This window comes from Mchenga conophoros, linkage group LG3 (assembly GCF_057382185.1).
Source record: "Mchenga conophoros isolate Kocher_MC1m ecotype Shallow Benthic linkage group LG3, M_conophoros_male_GT1.1, whole genome shotgun sequence".
In the NCBI taxonomy this organism is placed as follows: domain Eukaryota; kingdom Metazoa; phylum Chordata; class Actinopteri; order Cichliformes; family Cichlidae; genus Mchenga; species Mchenga conophoros.
This window is the reverse complement of record NC_140528.1, coordinates 75,835,933-75,855,804: the sequence shown is the minus strand read 5'-3', so window position 1 is coordinate 75,855,804 and position 19,872 is coordinate 75,835,933. Positions and strand designations below refer to the sequence as shown.

The following is a 19,872-nucleotide window of genomic DNA, read 5'->3' as shown; positions in this document are numbered from 1 at the left end:
GCGTCTACTGTAGGTCAATGCACGTCTCCATCAGGCTTACATCACATTAATGAAGAAGAGAAATCGAGGTGGAGAGCGAGCACGGAGGCTCCTTCTGCTCTCCAATCCCATCTGCTTGACACAGAGGGAGGGAGGGAGAGAAACAGAGAGAGCGGTGGTAGACGAATGAGAACGAGGCCAGATCAGGCTGAGGGAGGGATGGGGGGTGAGGGGGGGGTGGAAAGGGGGGAGGTGCTGTTTAGAGAAAGGCAGGGAGTGAAAAAAAAAAATCAGAGGGAGGCAGGCTGGGGGGTTGGGCTCCGAGCTTGTGCATGTGAGAGAGAGAGAGGGAGAGAGAGAGAAAGCAGCCGAATGTGTGTTATATATGTATGTGTGTGCGTGTTTGTGCGCACATGTGTGTGTGTGTGTGTGTGTGCGCTCGCTCTGTTCCTTTCCTTTCTTTGTTTGACTACTGAGTGGGGGAAAAAAGCGAGACAGAATATAGAAAGATAGAGAGAGAGGGTGAGGAAGAGGAACACAGACCGAGGAGAAGAGCAGGATCTAAAAGCAGTGTCACTTTTATTTTATTTAGAGAAGAAAAAGAAGAAGAAAGACAAAGAGGATTTCTGTTTTGGTGTCTTTTTCCCCCCCCTTCAGTTCTTCCTTTGCAGGCTGTAGAATAAGAAATATACATATATATATACACAACAGCAACAACAACACTGCACTGAATGCTTTTGACAACAGTGTCATATTCAGGAGCAGTGAGTGTTTTGTGTGTTGGCTCAGTGCGCGTGTGTGCGCTGAGGAGGTGGGGGGAAGCAGCCTGTGCAGTTTAAAGGGAAAATACAAGGCACGCACAAAGCTGGGAGCACAGGCAGGCAAGACAGCAGGAAAGGCGAGGGAAGGGAAGGTAGTGGGAATCTGCTGAGCTGGCTGACGCTCTAACCGACAAGCTGCTTTTGGAATTTTTTTTATTTTTTTATTTTTTTTTATTTTTACACCACCGATCCAGCCCTGGGTCTCCCCTCTGTGCTCGGCCTGGACCCGGCCACGGTAAGGCGAGCTTCCTATCCGCAAACCTCTCAGCTGTTTGACCACTGCCGCTCTGCAGACAAAAGCAGGAGAAAGTTGCTCTGTGTGTGCGTTTGTGTGTGTGCAGATGGAGAGGAGCTAAAGCTAAAGGCTGAAGCTAAGGCTGAAAGGCGTGAGGAATACAGCACAAAGGGAGCTTGTGTGCTCCAGCTGGGGCCGTGTGTGTGTGTGTGTGTACGCTTTTGTGGACGGCCGTGAGTGTTTATGTCTCGCGGTGTACCCAAACTTTTGCATGTAAGGGATGCCCCCAAAATAGACAAGCACTGAACAACTAAGCCCCCTCCTTTTTCTTTTCTCTCTCTCTTTTTTGAATTAGGATTTGTGCTGCTCTGGCTCATTGTGTGTAGAGTTAAGGCTTCTGTCATAATAGCCATCATATGGCAGTTCTTGGTGCTTTTCATGCAAGCAAATATTCTGAAATCAAACTATTGCTGGGAAGCAGAAGAAACCCAGTAAGAAGTCTCTTAAAGCTCCCAGCATGCTGGTTTTTAAACCAGCGGTTCGGTTCACAGCAGGGTGATCTAAATGCTCCAGGAGGATGTGCAGCCAGCTGGCTCACAAAAAAACACAAAAGTAGGGTTTTGGTTTTTTTTACTTGTGTCTTTTTAAAAAAAATCATCTTCATCCTTCCTCCTCTCCTCTCTTGAGTTTCTTTTCTCCTTCTTTCCTCTTTCCTCTTCACTCCATGCTGATTTAAATGCCAGCTTTGCACAAAGGCTTTCTCTATTTCTTGCACATTCTTCTGCTTTTTTTCAGTGCTTTCCTTTTTCTTGCACTTTCTGACTTCATCTCTCTGTCATGATATTGGCAGGTGACTGTGCTGGAACATGGATCTTGTGACTTTACCGCTCAGGCACCGGGTGAATGCCTGTCTCTTCTGCACACGCAGATGCCGACTCCCATTATTAGTTTTTCAACACACACAGCTCACTAATACAAAGTGTGCGCCGTCCTGTCAAGTGTGTTGTGGTCTGGTCGTGGTGGTGGGGTTTTGGTCTGCTCTGGTCTTCTGGTTAGCACTTGCTTTTTAAAATGAGTGTGTGTTTGTGTGTGCGTGTTTATGTGCACGCTCCTCAGTGTAAGCGTGTGAGAAACTCGACACTTGCGCCGGCGTCTGCCTGGAGCTAATATTGGTGTCACTATGTGACTTTGTGTGCATTTGTGTGAGTGTGTATTGGCGTGTCGGTCCCTGTCCTAATTAAGTCCTTGCCCCCCTGCGTTCAAACCAATACAAACATTCCTAGAATAAAAGCCTGACTAGAAAGACATCTCACGCGTCCCACTGTAAACTGATCCCTCCAGTTCTCCCACTCACACACGTGAGCGTCCGGGTCTGCACATGCGCACACACACATTTCCACACACAAGGCAAAAAAAAATCTCTGTTACTATTTTATTTGCTGCCCCCACCCTTCCTGTTTTCCCTGGGGAATTTCCTCCTTTCTCTCTCTTTTTTTCATTAGTCCAGTGGAAGTAGAACATCTTCTGCTCTGACATTTCTTTCCTTTTATCTTTTGTTTTTCCTACATTTTATTCATTTTTTTTATATCCACCACTTCCTGTCCAGCTGTCATTATCCTGTAGTGGCGTGCCAGGCATGGTTCAGCCAGGGACGCCTGCTGTGGACTGGGATACATCATAGCTGCACACTCTCTATCCCACATAGCCTTGCCCAATTAGGAAATATTGTATACAGGACGCAGCCAGTACTAATGCTGCGCTAATCTGTTTATACTGTGCTGCTGGTTCCCATAGAGAGAACAGAGTATGTTGTATTAGCAGAGATAGATCTGACATTAGAGCTGGGCAGAACTGATTAAGATAAGGTCACAGAGTTGAGTTGCTGCGTGTTAGGTTTCAGGTGTTATATTAGAACAAAGACATTAAATAATGGAATGTGAGCAGTGAAGGAGCAGAAAGGAAAAGCAATGAATTTGAGTTGGTTTTTTTGCATTCTTGCATTTTAAAACAGCTCATATTTTTCATCATATGAAACCAAATACTACTTTCCAGGAAAACCTAATAAAAAGTTAACATAGGTTTAAAACAATAAATGTAGTGTGCACCACAGGTACAGGGCTTTTAAATAAACATAGCATAGTGATGTCCCCACACAGATTCCTTACAGTTTACCTTCATGACGGCTGCAGTTGTATTTTTTTGCCCTGCAGGAACAGTTTTGCATAGTCATTAGTCGGTGGGAGGGGCTGACCCTGCCCAGCTGCGAGTGGACGTGTGTTTTCCCAATGCAGATAAAATACGGGGATGAGGCCTGTGATGACTGTTGACTCTGGAGCTGTCTGTGTAGCAACAAGCCATTTCCTGCACTGAGAGCCATTAGGACGCCACCCAACTCCCCCCCCCTCTCGTCTGTCACCCACCATGTTCCTGTGTTCCTCTGCAGATGTGCACATACGTAAACACACATATACACGATGGATGGGTGGGAGTGGGGGGGGGGTGCTGTGTTTTTGCGCCTGAAATTGTGTGTGTACATGTGCTGCTCTCCTCTTTACCCCCTCCTCAGCCCCAGGGCAGTCCCCCATGGCTGAAGAAAAGGGGTGGGTTGGAGGGGGGTCGGGGGATTGCACATTCATTGGAATGGAGGTTGAGATAGCAGTGGGGAGGAGGTGGGGTGGGTTTGGGGGGGTTGTAAGAGTGATTGAGTGTGTTGCCTGGCGAAGAAAAAAAGGGGGGGGCAGAAAGAAGAGGGGAAAAGCCCCCTCCCCCCTCGTGTTTAAAGAACTGGAGGGGGAAAGGGGGGAGGAGAAGGAGAGGAGCAGACAGACAAGATAGGAGATTCAGGGGTGGAGGTGAGGGGAGGACGGGTGGATGGCTGGCGCCGTGGCTGGCTTGCGTTTGCGGAGAGAGGGGCTGGGCTATTAACAGCTCGTGTTCAAGTAATAGTTTGAGATGCTTTGATGTTCATAATTGTCTGTTTGCTCCTGGAGCTGATCCAATGAGCTGACAGCTCAACGCGGTGACGCTTTCGAGTCATCGCTGCAGTTCTGGACAAAACTGAGAAGACAAAAGTGGTTCTGAGCTCATGTGTGCAGAATATAGCGTCAAACAGTGATTAAGCCAAATGCTGGCTTAATCTAGACCGGTTCATTCATATGTTGCTTGGACATTAATTGTAGTTTGTTTAAAAAAATGATATGTGTTTGATTTGGAAAGAATCAGGCTTTGGTGAGCTGTGCGTGTATAGTGGTACCAGCTGTCTTTGTGCTGTTTCCAAAGCAAGGTGCAATTTGGTGTGTTAAATAGTACATGTACCATGAGTGAACTCTACTTTCACAACTGTCATGTGTTCAAAGAGCATTTTTTTTATTGATTCGTGTTTTTTTTAATTTGTTTTTCGGCTACATGAGCTAGTGCTATGCTTCTTCTTTAATTGCAGTAGTTATATATATTCCAGAGTTTGTTAAAACACAAAGGGATAAGGCTTAGGTGACTAATTCTATTTTGCGGGGGTCAAAGGGCTCAAGAAGATTAGTTTTGGCCTTGGTGCTAATGCGTACCACGGTAACTAGCCTGCATAAGATGCTGTTTGATTAGCCGAGTGCGAGACAAAAGGCAGAGAAGCTGGGCAGGTTGAGGGAAGGTTAGGAGCACGTACTCGACTTCTTATTTGCACAGATAGGTTTGGCTCTGAGCTGCAGCCTGTGACGCTCGAGAGAGAGAAACGAATTAGAAAGAGAGAAAAGAAAAGGGGAGCACAGATGAAGAGATGTCTGGGACGGTGAAAGAAAAGTAGCCATGCTGAGACATTGAGAATACACACACGCACGCACGCACACACACACACACACACACACACACACACACACACACACACACACACACACACACACACACACACCCATTGGCAGGAGTAGTGTGCTGAGTGTGCACATGGTTTCTTTGTGTAGAGGAGAGGGGCCAGGGTTTGTTGATTTTAAGATAATGACTTCCAGTTGTTTCAGTCAGGAGAGGGCTCTGTCACTACAACTAGAGAAACCCCAAATCCATAAAACACACACAGGCACACAGAGAGCGTGTGAGTGACTGGCACAGGTGTGTGTGCATCTAAAGCACAACTCTTTGGCCCGTGGTTGATTTTATTGCTGCTTTATAAAGGTCAACGGTGGAACTGTGCGTATGTTTACAGCATCTCTTGCATAATATGCATGGATGGTTGTAGACTGTTAAACTGTGCTAGCTCAGTAATAATGGGCACTGCACTTCTTTATAGGTCATGATACAATGGGAGGGATCACAGAGAGGCTAAGCAACACCAAAGAATGAGTTTTACAATAAACAGCAGTCAGCTGCATGTTGTACCAAGTACATCTAATGATAAGCAAGTATTTGTTCCTTCTGCTGTATTGCTTGTATTGCTTGTTAGCATCTTATGTGATGACGTTGTGTGCACTCTGAGGCGTATCCTGCTGTTGCACTGTGAATAGCAGCAGCTACTACATGGCTGGAATTAGAGCAGGGCGATATGGCCAAAAATATTTATCACGATATATATTTCAAAATTTGCGATAACGATATAACCGACGATATAATTGATGCGAGACAAAATACAACTCCACAACATTACTAGCGCAAAAAGACAACCTTCCATTTATTTTCACTTAAACAAGAAGCTGGTTTTTATGTACATTAAAGCTTTATAAAATGTAACAGTGAAAATGCAAATTCCTTGCTGAAAGTTTAACCAAAAGGCATTTCCACTAGAAATGGGCTGACATATCCTGAGCATAACCATGTATAATATCCACTGAAGTTAAAAAGAGGTGCTTTGCAACATTAAACTGCAGTGTGCAGTACGCATTTTTCGGACCATAAGGTGCACGGGATTATAAGGCACATTAAGCGAAACAAAGCAGTCAGATAAATCAAACTTTATTAAACTCATTCTTCTTGCTTCCTCCACTTCTGTACCATTGATTCATTAATGTTGAATTCTCTGGCAGCTGCTCTATTCCCATGTTGCTGCAGTATATTAATGACTAACCTCGTATTGTGGATGGATTATCTCAGTTGTTCTCCTGACTGAAGTTTGGTCCGTTTACAGCATCCTGCCATGCGATTGCATTTGTCTCTAACCATGAAGAACCTTCACGTTAACTTTTATAAGTGGAAAAGTGTTAGTGTTCGTCCTCCAGCTTCACTGTTTATGTTATGCTAACATAGCTGTGTTGCTAGCGATCACGTAGCACATCATTATATACCAGCTAGCCCAACTTCAGTAACCCTACAAACGTCACTGCTGTTTAGTTTCCCGTCTTCATTTATGTTGGAAGTGATAGCAGAGCTGTACGTTTGATTTTTTTCAGAAATCTCTCAGTCCGAACATGCAATATCATGCTTAGGTAACTAGCGAAACTAGCGAGCTAACTTCCGCTAGCTTCCTGCTAACTTCTAACTCCGTTAAATGTAATAACTTTTGTTTTCATGGATGCCTGGAAGTTAAACTTCATAGTTACACCTGGTAAAGCAGCAATGCTGATCGTTTTATTAAAGATGAAAGAATTTAGACAGTTTTTAACTCTAAGTGATGCTGCAGTGTTGTTTGACCTGAAGCATACGGAGTTTAGGACCCAGATTACTCCCAGATTTAAGAGCATCTTAGTCCGACAAATACGACAATAACAACGGCCGCTTGCATGTTCTGCAAAAAAATGTGCTTTGTTGTGTATCTGATGGACAAACACCAAACCACATCACGGAAGTTGCACCATTTTTACAAACCAATTCTGGTTCATCTGTTTCACTCAACAATCGGCCATGTGCGTATGAAAACAAAGGCACTGCGCACGCGCGTTTTACTCCCATTCTATCGCGATATTTCATTTTCCTATCGTTGCCTAACATTATACCGGTATTACCGTGAACGGTATAATATGGCCCAGCCCTAGCTGGAATGTAAACTGCACACACACAGAAGGAATCTATAATGCAACTGCATAAACACACAAACGCACAGCAGCTGGGCCAGTGCCGCGTGCATTTACTGCACCCTGTAATTGCATGCGACAGGATGCTCTTTGAAGGTTCCTGCTCTCGGGCTGTCCTCTTTGTGTTTTCACCGTATTTGTTTATCTGCGGCGCTTCGCACCAAGCGATGTAGTCCTGCGCAGCTTCTCATTACGCGTTTGCGTGAATTTGCTTGTATACTCACGTCTGCCTCTCGGCTTTGGGGAACGCATGAGAGCGCCAGTCCTTGGAGCCGCACTCGAGAGCGGTGGCCCAGAGTCAGAAAAAGGGGGTTTGCGTGCAGGATATGTGTTTAACTTCTGCTGCTAATGATGCAAGAACGGAATGCAGTGTTTAGTCCCGCACCGGTTTTGCTGTTTGATTAATGAGTCGAGGTTTGTCATACTACATCAGATTTTTACTGCATAACGCGCTAACTCAAAGCTTGTATAACCTTAAATGAGCTACTTGTGCATTCAGTGCAAGGAAGAGAGGCACGGGGGTTCCATTACACTCATTATCTCTCTTCATCACATTCGTGAGCGGTGGCTTTGCAGACGGGGTGTTGGTTTTAACTGGTATTTGTAGTACTAGCATCGTGTGACACTTGAATGTCTCTTTCATTACGGGAAGATTTTGCCATAATTGGAGTCTTTAATTGGAATATTACAAGCGTGCGTAAAAATCACGCCTGTAAAACGTGCATGTGCACATGAACAGTAGCACCGGTGACCCCACAGTGACCTCGATTGATCCAGCTGATTGAAAGTAATGCATTAACCTGATTATGTCTCTAAGCAGTCAGAGGACCATTATTAGGAGAAGGAAGTTGAAGATCTGTGTGTGTGTGCGACTGGAGGCTCTGGCAGGTATAATTACCTGTTGGTAAGGAAGGCTGAGTTCAGCTTTCTTTTTCTTTCCTATTACCTTCCCTGTCATTCCTCCTTCTATTCTTTTGCTTCTTTTAAATCCTTCCACTACTTTTTCCTCTTCTTCTAATTTATCCTCCTGAAATTTTTTTTTAAAACAAACTCTGGGTCCAGTTGTTCCCCCGAACAGCCTTTCTCTCACCGCTCTTTCTCTCTCACACATGTGCGGCGTCGCCTGTCTCTTTAACCTAGTTCCACACTGAACCCTGACCTCCTCCCACTTGTGTAACGTCTGTGATAACTGTGCTTTTGTGTGCCCCGCAATGTTTCTCGCTCCACTTCTTCTCAATGCGTGATTCAAAAGTCACAGCTGAGCACGCTGGAGTCACTCTTTTTTGTTTTTCTGGTAAGATTTAGCTTTCGTGTTTGTAACTTCATTAGCCTCATTCTGCATGTGTGATTGACTTTCTTTGTTTTAACTGTTCTGCAGACTTGTGTGTGAAATCAAAACTGTGGTCTGTCGCTCAGTGTTTATGAGGAGATCTGTGTCTCTGCGTGAGTGTGTCTGGAGGGCAGCGGGTACGCTGTGACCTTTATGGGTCTGTGTGTGTGTGTGTTTGCCCCCAGACTAGTAATATGATCTGCCTTGAAGTCTGGTCCTTCCTCCTTCCTTGCTCTGTCTGCACCCTCCCTCACCTCCCTCCAATATCTTTTCTGTCCATTCACAGCCTTTTCCCATCTTTCATTAATCCTCCCCTCGCCTTTCCTTCATCTCAACCCTAACCTTGTAAATCTTTAGTAATTTAAAACCCTAAAACCCAATCGTCTACACCCCATCCGCTTGCATTTTGGCAGTTTTCTATCAGTCTCTCACACACACTGTGATCAGATGGCTTTGATTGCAGAGATCAGAGGAGAGAGGAGGTGGTAGCTGTGTGCGCGCGTTTGGACATTATAATTGATTTTCTCTGTTGTTCTCTTTTGTTCGACTGGTGTTAGATGCATGACAGTAAGCTGCACATTTGCCTGCACTGTACTGCAGCGATACCATATAGTGTGGATCGTCTGCGTGTGGGTTGGGTGGGGCAGGGTGATGGAGGAGGTCATGAGACAGGCTGAGTCTGTCCCACAGGATTTCTATCAGGGATGTATAGAATTACATGCTTCACTGTGTGTGCTTGGGCTTCTCTCTGCATGTTTTTCCTCTCTGTGCCGAAGGTAGCAGAGCTGCAAATAGGAAATAAAAACCTGTGACCTTAAATGCATTCAGATGTATAGAAAATCCTCAGGTCATAAGTTCAAGTGGCTTTGGGAGTTCAGAATCCTTTAATAAGAGATGGCTAACAAATTAAAAACTCCTACACTCATCCGCTGATGGGCATAGGCCGACGTGTAGGTGGTTTTAATATACTGTGCTTCCCTTCTTACGCAGAGTTTGAGGCTAAACAAGTCCTCCGCCCTCCCGCTGCCTGCCAAATATTCTCCCACAAATTGTTTCTGTCTGCTCTCTTCAGTTTCAGGCTCAGGCGACTCTTCCAATCAAATTCCTGCTTTTAACGCTTCCTGGGTGCAGCAGTGTGGTGTTTGAGCGGTGGTGTCCACTGCATGTGTCCTGTGCTCTGTGGCCATATGGTAGCTACATTAGCCCACAGTGTAAACACAGCTGGCTGCCTCCTGTGGCTGCTCGGGTGAACAGCAGTCTGCCTGCAGATATGGAAAGCTCTAATAGGAGGATCACATACACAGCTGCTGTATTAATATGGCTATGGGCCACACTTGGATTCATGGCTGTATTTGTGAGGTAGATTAGCGTTGCTATTGCCGCCTGATATCTATTATTGACATTCAGCTAGTCATCAAAAGTCGCTACTCAGGTTTCAGGTTGATGAGTGAAATACTGTGGAGTGTTTTTCCAAATATTCAAAACTGCATGGACTGAAAAATATCTTTAAATTATAAGTCACAGATGGTGGATTCTGTAACTTAGTGCGCTCTATTTCTGGGTTTCTTTTAACAAAGGGTAACATATATATGGCAGTCTGAGTAAGAGGCACAAAGGGAGAGATAAGGAAGAAAAGAGCTGGGGACTGAACACTGCACATCATAAATAAAATGTCAGAAACACTAGTGCATGCTAGCCATTGCTCAGGGTAGCGTGAAATCTGCTCTCGCCCCCTCCTTTCTTATCTTCCCTCACTATCGCACTCCCTCTCTCACTCTTTGTGCATATGTGTGTGCATGTAATTGAGGTGTGTGACCTTGCTGTAGGCCTGGCAGGTGTACGGCAAGGGAAGAGACAAATAAGGAAGGGAGGGGGGGTGCAGGGTGAAGGGATGGATGGAAAACTGTGCCACTGTGCCTGCCCGCTTGTGCATAAATGCATGTGTTTGGCATATATGTTGTGTAGTGGAAAGAAAAGGCAGTAATTGTGTGTTTGTGTGGGTGGAAACACACATTCTTCAGCTGTAAGGTCCTTTGCATGCGACTTGGAAATGAGTTCATGTGCACGGGTGTGTGGGCGCATGTTATTGTGCAGACGAGACGGCATATATAATTCTCTATAGGTTGCAGTCTGTGCTTTGCATTGAGGTGGCTGCATTTTTTAAGCATCCCTGTCAAATTGGAATATGTCACTATAATTAGTCTAAAATAAGTAGGCAAATGGAGGAGATGATTGACAGCTTTTGTTTTTCAGAATTTATATTACTATCATTAAGACTACATTTCCTATACACCCAGTCGCTTCCTGCCACAAAGATGTGGATGAATGTTGTTTATTCTGACATCCTGTCTCTCCCTGTTGAAAGTGAACACTATGGTTTTTTTTACCATCATTAATACACTTTCCTCTCACTCTCTCACCTGGTGACACACATTATGAAAAATGTCACAGTAATGTTAGTGTTAACCATCCTCATAACACAAACCTAAACATAATTTGATTATTTTAGAGCCTGTTGGCCAAATTTCATATTAATAAAGAAAAGAAATTATTTAAAAAGTTGGCAACTCGGTTTAAAAAAATCCTTTCATGGTTTGTGTTCAGTGCTTTCAGATATGTTCTTCCCTTGTTGTTGGGCAGCGTAAAGGCATGCGCATGTGATGACATGTATGACAGACGGTGCTTTACATTAACATTCACACTTGGAGTCCCACATGTCAGACGACTGGATGGAGTCTTCCTTTCTGACATGCAGCAGAGAAGCAGGAAATACTTCCTGTCGGCCACGTTTTCACTCGTGGAACTGAGTGGAGCGCGCACGACTCGGGACACGCGACAACCACTCACTAGCTGTAAACTATTACCAGCACCGTCGTATCTAAAACAATATTGTGCTAAATAGCTCTCATTCTCATGCGCACCTACGTTGTGTAACGCCTGTGTTTGAAAATGACCAGCGGCTGGCAGAACCTCGCCCCGACGTCTCGGCTTCACAGTTGCAGCAGTGACAGGTGCTTCAAATTTCGTGTAAAACGTTAATTCCGAGCTCTCATACTCAAACATTATAGGCTCTGATTATTTGGTGCTTCTGCCTTTTTTTCTTGTTGTTATGGTTTTCATCTCTATACGATACCTGCCATCATCTTCTCCTCACCGTCGAGTGGAAACAGTACAGTGGCACTGAGCTCTCACAGATACTCATCGCCTCTTCTTCTTCCTCCCCTCCTCTCTCGCTCAGTACCCTCCTCCCCCCACCCACTGCTCTCTGCACAGTAGCTCAGTGCATCTGTGTCATGTCACTGGGTTCTAGCGTCCCAGAGTAACCCCCCTCACCCCCACCCTCCCGTACCAGTGCAGTCTCTCTCACTGTCCCCCTCTCTCTCTCTCTCTCTGTCCTTGTGTGGCTCAGAGTGTCATCCCTGATCTCTTCATCTTCTCTCTCCCTCCAGCCTCACTCCTCGCCTCTCTGCTTTTTCCTAAAGAAGTCTCCTCCTCTCTCTGTCATCCTCTCTTTCTCTATATTTAATGTGTGTCACTCTTTTAATCTCTTCCTCTCCCCTTAGCCTGTCATGCAGCACAAACATAGAGAGCACACACACCACTGCTCCCTCTCTCTGTCCTTCTCTCTTGCTCATGAAGCATACACAAACATAAAACTGTCTCGGTGCATACATTAATAGATCCAAGCTCCTTAGCTGACTGCTGCATGCATAATCTATCGGCTCATACAGATTGTGAACAGTGCACTTGTGAAGCTGTGCGTGTGGGGGTGTTTGAGGCCCTAGGCTCCTCCCTCCAGAGAGAGCGAGGGAGGGAGCGAGACAGGTGTGGACCAGATTGAGTTCCGCCTCATTTCCTCTGCCCTGTGCAGCTGGTCAAGGACACACATTTAGACGCGCAGACGCTTTCGCACAAGCGCGCGTTCGTTATAAGAACAGGGGACACGCACGCTGCGCGCTACTTCGACAAAAGATGGAGAAGGCTCAGCCGCAGAGTTAGCCTGAGCGAAGCGTGCGCGCTGGGAGTGTTCACGAGGCCATCTGCACTTGAATTCCTGTGGAAGAGGATTACAGCAATGATTACAGCCCGACTGGTCGAGCATTTCCATGGTGACACTGACAGCCCATTGCAAAGTCACTCAAGTCCTTTCCCCTGCATTTCATATTCACAGTGTACCTATGCAGTGCTACACCAACCATTATTTATAGCTGTCTTTGGTTATTTATGGCGACGTGACAGTGCTCGATGGCAGTCCCTTTATCATGCTAGTGTTAACAGTGGAGGGACATTATGATGGTGACGCTCTGATGAAAATGCACGCTTAACAACACTCATCGCTGACTTCAGCAGGTCTGATCCCAGTGCACAGCTTTATGGGACTCGGGAGAGATGATCATTTGGCATTAAAAAAAATGATCCCGCTCCAACATCATTCCCAAATGTCATTTTTCACTTTTACTTCAGGCAGTTAGCCGATGTGTTTTAAGTGCTGCTGACTAAGATTCAGCTCCTACATTAACAATATTACAAAACATCAGTGCTAAAGAGTGTGAAGGATATCCAAGTGAATTGCTTTTTTTGATAGATTCAAATAGTTCAAACAAAAAGTTCAAGTTTCTGGAAGCTCCTCAGCTAATCGCTGACCTGACTGCAGTGGCAATGACTGCTATTCCAAGGCTTCAGGAGCAGGCGGTGTAGCAAATATCTGGGTCATTGTTTGCAAATGCAGAGCATTTTTAAAAAGCTGATAAAAATGTAGTTTATTATCTGATGTTTTCCTAAAGGACCGTTTACCTGCATGCAAAGAAAACCTGCTTAAACGTGATTGTTCAGTAGGCTGCAAAAAGAAAACAGAACACTAACGGTACCAAAAACCTTGTCCCTTGTCTATCCAGATATCTATTATTCTTTGTCTTTACTACGTTGGGGATATTACACAGTGATGTGTGACAGGTAAACCTGAAAAGGACGACCACTTAGGTGCACATGCACCTTTTGTCTGTGGCGTCTGTATTTGTATTTAGTATTTAGTATTTATTTATTTATTGTCATTGTCAAGAACAATGAAATTGCGTTTGGGGCTTCCATACAACCCAAAAAAAAGAAGAAAATAATAAATACCCCTTAAAACCCAAGTGTACATATTTAACCCAGTGTGACTCCAATGCAATAAGACAATCCTTAGCAATAATGTTCGTAGAAATTCAGACAAAGACCTGAGAAACATGACAAAATACAACAATGCAACCCATTCAATATTATTGTACTGTGAGATATGATATCAGATATGATAGTTATCTATTTAAGAAAGAGGGGGGGGGGGGCAGGAGGGGGAAGAGAATAAAGATATGATGCACCAATGCAGACCAGTTCATTGCTATTAAGAAGTTGGATATGGTTATTGTCCGTGAGAGGGGGGCAGAGAGTTCAGGAGCCTCACAGCCTGTGGATACAGGCTGTTGGCCAGTCTGGATGTTCTGGCCTGTATAGACCTGTACCTTCTCCCTGAGGGCAGCAGATGGAAAAGGTGGCGCGCAGGGTGATGTTGGTCCCGCAGGATACTGTGCACCCTCCTCAGACAGCGAGTGGGGAAGATATTACTGATCTCTGGCAGACTTGTTCCAATAATTCTGCCAGCTTCTTTCACCACCCGCTGGAGTGCTTGCTGATCGGCCTTGGTGCAGCTGGGGAACCACACTAGAAATCCATACGTCAGAACGCTGCTGATGGCACAGTTGTAGAAGTTCAACATCAGAGATCTGGGAATGTGTGCGCTCCGCAGTCTCCTCAGGTAGTAGAGGCGCTGTTGGGCCTTCCGTACAACTGAGGTGATATGGTTGCCCCAGGACAGGTCCTCGGTCACAGTTACCCCCAAGAATTTAAAACTGCTCACCCTCTCCACCGCCTCACTGCCAATGAAGAGAGGCAGATGGTTGTTATGACCCCTCTTCCGGAAATCTACAATGATCTCCTTGGTCTTTTTGGTGTTTAAGACCAAGTTATTGTCGTGGCACCATGACTCTAGTTGTTGCACCTCTGTCCTATAGTTTGTCTCATCATTGTTGGATATAAGTCCGAGCACTGTGGTGTCATCTGCAAACTTAACAATGAGATTGGACGCGCAGGAGGAAATACAGTCATGGGTGAAGAGAGTGTATAGCAGAGGGCTCAGAACACACCCCTGAGGGGCACCGGTGTTGACCACAAGGGTGGAAGAGGTGTTCTTACCCACTCTGACACTCTGTCTACGGTTAGTGAGGAAGTCCACAATCCAGTTGCACAGAGAGGAGTTAAGTCCCAGTTGGTGGAGTTTGGGACGGAGTTTGTATGGCCGGATGGTATTAAAAGCCGAGCTGTAGTCTACAAAGAGGAGCCGTGCATAGGTGTTCCTGTGTTCCAAGTGCTTCAGTAATGTGTGCAGCACTGTGGCGATCGCATCCTCGGTTGACCGGTTCTCCCTGTATGCAAACTGGTGCGAGTCCAGGGATGGTGGAAAAGCAGCTCTGATGTAGAAAAGCAGCTTTGAAGATCTTTTGTGTGACATTTCTTGGTGACTACAGATGAAATTCTGTGTGTGTGTGTGTGTGTGTGTGTGTGTGTGTGTGTGTGTGTGTCTGTCTGTCTGTGTGTCTGCATGTGTGCGCCTGCCTGCTGTGGCGCCTGACCAAGACAGGAAGCAAGGGGTCACTGTGTCTGGAGGAAAGCCAAGCAAGCCTCTGTCCCATTTCAATACCCAGACACTGATAATTTGCCTTTAAGAATGCAGCCTTTAAAAGGAGACAAAGAGGAGCGGGAGTTCTGGCGTATAACTTATCGGGATGTATGTTTACATGCTGGATAAAGGAGCTGACTGCTTGTCATATTGCAACTACAATATTGAGAGATTTGTGTGTGTGCGTCTCTGTTTGTGTGTGTAGGTGAGTGTGTGTGTGTGTGGTCCTGTGAAGATTGCACAAGCCACCATGTGGGGATCACATGTGCCGCAGTTGGATAAAGAAGTCTTTGTGAGCAGAAGCATTGCTGATGTCAGACACATTCACTCATGTGCACACACTGACCTTATATACATGCAATATACATAGTAACTAGGGGTGCAACGATATTCGTATCGATATTGAACCGTTCGATACAGTGCTTTCGGTTCGGTACGCATATGTATCGAACAATACAAAATTTGTAATTTATTTTATCAATTTTCCTTCTGACGATGCTGTCTGTGTGGAGCGCTCAGTGAATCTGCGTTCGACTGCTCCGCCTAGGGTCGACAGTGCAGCCTAGGCGGAGTAGTCGAACGCAGATTCACTGAGCGCTCAACACAGACAGCATCGTCAGAAGGAAGAGCGCAGGGAAAGCTAGCGAGACAGAAGTTAAGCTCCCCTTACAACATGGACCTCCCCCACCCTCATTCAGATCTGGCCTTTGGAATTATTTTGGTTTTCATGTGACGTATGACCCTGAAGGTAAGCGAGTCATGGACTAAAGTAAAACAGTATGTTGGATGTGCCATGCAATGCTCAATTACATGGGTGGGAACTAGTGTGTTAGCGCAGTTAGCTCGTTAACATGTTGGCCGTCTAGCGGCGGTAGCTCGTTAACGGAGATTTGCCGTGCTGTGGCGTTAAGGTCATTTCAACGAGATTAACCTGAAAGCACTAGTGGGAACACAACGAATATGACTGCACATTTACGCCGACATCATCCTAGTGCAAAGACAAGTGGAAGCAGAAAAAAAACAAGCAAGCATGCTACTAACTTTAGCCGAGTCATTTAGACAGCTGTTTAATATGCTGCTGAGAATATAGCCCAGAAGAAGCGTATAGTATAGCTTTTATTTTGGAAAGAGACATTTCTCTGTAATAAACTCTCTTTTCCAAAGATGAGTGATTCCTCAATCAGATACAGGGCTCGCAATATCGCTAGCCCGACGTCCCGGAGCTAGCGATTTTTTTTCAGTCGGGCTACCAAAATCTATCTCTTCCCTGCCCGTCGGGCTATTGTAGGAAGGAAAAATATATGTCAATGCTTTTGCATTCTTTCGGAAATGTAGCTGGGTAATTATGTCATTGGCATCGTGATCCACTGTTAATATGTGACATATTGAAATTGCGTTTGAATTTGCGCTTGTTTTTTTGCTTTCACTTTGCAATCGTGCGAACTGTGTATAGAGAGCGACAGCACTGATCTGTGAGTGATGATAATTTGTGCACCAATTCCTCTGACATCGTCTTATTAATCGTTAGCTTACTATGCAAACATGACAAGTGAAATCTCCCGCAGCAAGCTTAAACATGTGAGAGGTTGATCGCGCAGAGAATCGCTGAGCTTATGTGAGTGCGTGTGTAAAAGCAGCAGGATATATATTTCACTACGATGACCTGGATGACTGAGAACCTTCACAGACAGATATATATTTTAGTTCTGCTGAGCCAAATAAGACAGGTCAGGGTGAAGAAGTGACAGCCAAAGAAAAGCTTACCACAAAACGGAGAAGTTATGACAAATCAGACTATAAGGCAAAAAGAAAGTGCAGCTTTATGGTTTCATGGACAAAAGAATCTCTGTGGCTGCAATATGACGAGCTAAATAACCAGGGCTGCACATAAGTGGTCCGCAGGTGCGTATTCGCTGTCAAAATAAAAAACACGCACAAGGGTTAGGGTTAAATTTAAAAACTGTACTTTTGAGTTAAAATATATATTTATAATTTTAATAAATGACAAATTAAAAAGGCATGAACATTTTTTTTGTATCGAAAAAATATCGAACCGTGACACCAAAGTATCGAACCGAACCGAACCGTGAATTTTGTGTATCGTTGCACCCCTAATAGTAACCTATGCAAACACACTCTCCTGCTCCTTCATATTATTTACCATTCCTGCCTTTCAGTCTACTCCTAAAACTACACAGTTTGGCTGGTTGCAAATTTTTTTATTGCATTGCTATGAAATCATAATGGTTGAGAGCGAACACACGCACAGTGGCGTGTTTATAAAGACCTGAGTCAGTCTTTTTGGTATGTGACGGTTAACTTAAATGTTATTGAGCAACTGGATAGTACAGTTTAGCACCTCTGCTCAAGTATGTGGGCTTGGCAGGGCTTGCCTGACAGCTCTCCAGCTTTGCCTCAAACCTATATTAAAACAGCTCAGGAGAGCATAAGAGTGCGTCCAGAGCTTACGACCTTATAGTCACATACATCATCCATGTAATCGAAGTAACATAAATGTCATAATCTGATTGGGTGTCGCATGCTTTCCAGTTTGTGCTGCTGTTCACTGCAGTGTACCAGCTACACCTCCGTCCTTTAGACACTTTAAATGGACTTGAAGCCTGTTTAACAGGAATGACTATTTGTCCTTGGTGCCTGCAGCTGTTGATAGAAATTGCCCATCTTGTAACACACACAGAGGTGTCGTTGTCATAACTAATTTGAATCATTTACCACTTTCATCAAAGACATCCTTTTCTTTTCTTCTCCTTCTGCAGTTTTTTATTTTGTTGGGACGCCACGGGCCACATTTCTCAGACGGTGTGTTTCTCAGTTTGAAGCGAGTTTAAACACGCCGTCTGCCTGCTCCTCTCCATTTTAGTACTGTTGTTGTTGTTGAGCTACCAGAAGTGTGTCAGTATGCACACTTAGGTATTAGGGCTGAACAATTATGGAAAATAATCTAATTGCGATTTTTTGCCCCAATATTGCGATTGCGATGCGATATGCGATTATTTTTTAAGGTATTTGTCTTCTGTATTATTAAACAAAGACAAGCAATACATCATATAGTATGGCCAATACTATATTACATTAATTTTAAACTGTTCTTTCCTGGAAGACAGACCTCTGTTATGATGACATGAGGTGATGCATGAATTGATGACTGACATTTTTATTTAACTTCTTCAATCACAACAGTATATTTGAACATACACAATAGTTTATTTTTAGCTTACAAACATCTGAGCATAAAGTGCTGACAAGGAACCCTGGTGTAAACATTAAAATGAAAGTCAGTACAATGTGCAGATTGCAGAAATATACATAAACAAAATCAGTGGCTTTACCACACTCAGTTTTTCGACATCTGTGAACTACTAGACAGTCATTCAATTAAAAAATAATATTAAATAAATAAAACTAATAAATAAAAAATACACACATCTTACTGATCTCTGCAGTCAGTAACATTACACATAAAGTGCAAACATAATAGCAATTGTATAAACACACACACAAACACGCCTTTAAAGTTTAAAGGCGTGAAATTGGACGGTCTAGCCTTCTGATTAGCGTCACCGCTGTCTCGGTGGAGTTTAATAAACTCAGCCGTCTGCTTCTTGCTATCTAAAATATAACCAGACACTGGTGTAAATTCTCGACTGTCTCATACTTCTGTTTAATAAGTTTTCTGTTTGACGTTTAGTCAGCTGTGTGAAAACCAAGGAGGAACCCACCCGGGGGATTAATAAAGTTTTATTTTATCTAATCTAATAACTTTAATCTCAGCCAAACCGATTTACTCACGAACAAACAAACAAAACACTGAAAAAAGCCCAACAATAACATTTTTAGGTTGTCTAAGTGACTTATATATTACGTTTAACCCGAGCAGCGAAACTCCGCGGTGATCTGAAAATGATGTGCCGGGAGTTGTGCCGTTCTCGGCCGCATCAGTAACCCTCGAGCTCCCGGCTAGCTGTCGAGCTGGTGGGTAGCAGACGCCTCTGAAAACGTCGAAGCACTTTTGCAAATATGGGATATCTTGATAAACCGAGCAGATATTTGATGTTTACACAACTACTTTCTCGCCTGAAAATATGTTAAAAGTTTATTTTGTGACCCAGAAAGATTAGTATGAGTAATTTTAAAACTTAGTAGCGGCCGCCATTGCTGGAAACTGGAGTTTGGCTGGGATATGGTAGTAATTTGGACAGCCTTCGGCGCGTCGCTGTGACGTAATCGGTCTACAAATGCGGCCTCAGGAGGATGCAGCCCATGAATTGTATAATATAATCGCAGTATAATCGCAGCCTTTGCGGTTAGAAAATTGCACTTGATCATGTCGCGATATTATCGCAAATGTGATATATCGTTCAGCCCTATTAGGTATTCAGAGGCTGCAGGTGCATTGCCAAACACAGTGAAACGGTGGAATGTCGTAATGTTCAGTGATCGGCACAACCAACCTCTTCATCCCTGTGATGACCCTGTTTAGTGAGAGCTGTAGAGTATAGCCTGTGCGCACAACCTGTGAATTACAGAGGTGGTTTGTAGGCAGCTGACTAGAGAACAGTTTCAAAACACACAGGAAAGTAATGATTAGTATAAAGTTTGATGAACTGATGCAACCTTGAATAGCTGTGAATGTAACAGTTAGTTTTATTAAATCTCCACATTTAATGTCCTTTTATCCTTATTACGCCCCTCTGTAGCCCCTAATCTCTTTGCAGTGGCAGCGCAAGAGTGTTCAGCTGTTGTTAATTCACCACACCTGGTGGGAAGGCACACTAGTCTATGTCTTA

General features: G+C 44.3%; 1 protein-coding gene across 8 annotated transcripts in view; it reads left to right on the top strand.

Annotated features, from left to right (window-relative positions):
• Positions 1–19,872, top strand: part of kdm6ba (lysine (K)-specific demethylase 6B, a) — a 109,384-nt gene that overhangs the window by 55,455 nt on the left and 34,057 nt on the right. The window contains exon 1 of one of the 8 annotated variants that reach the window (XM_085267290.1): positions 316–1,035. The exons of the other annotated variants lie outside the window; for them this stretch is intronic. The gene's annotated coding sequence lies outside the window, so the exon portion shown is untranslated. Of the gene's footprint in view, positions 1–315; positions 1,036–19,872 lie in introns of those variants that run through there. 8 annotated transcript variants of the gene reach the window in all.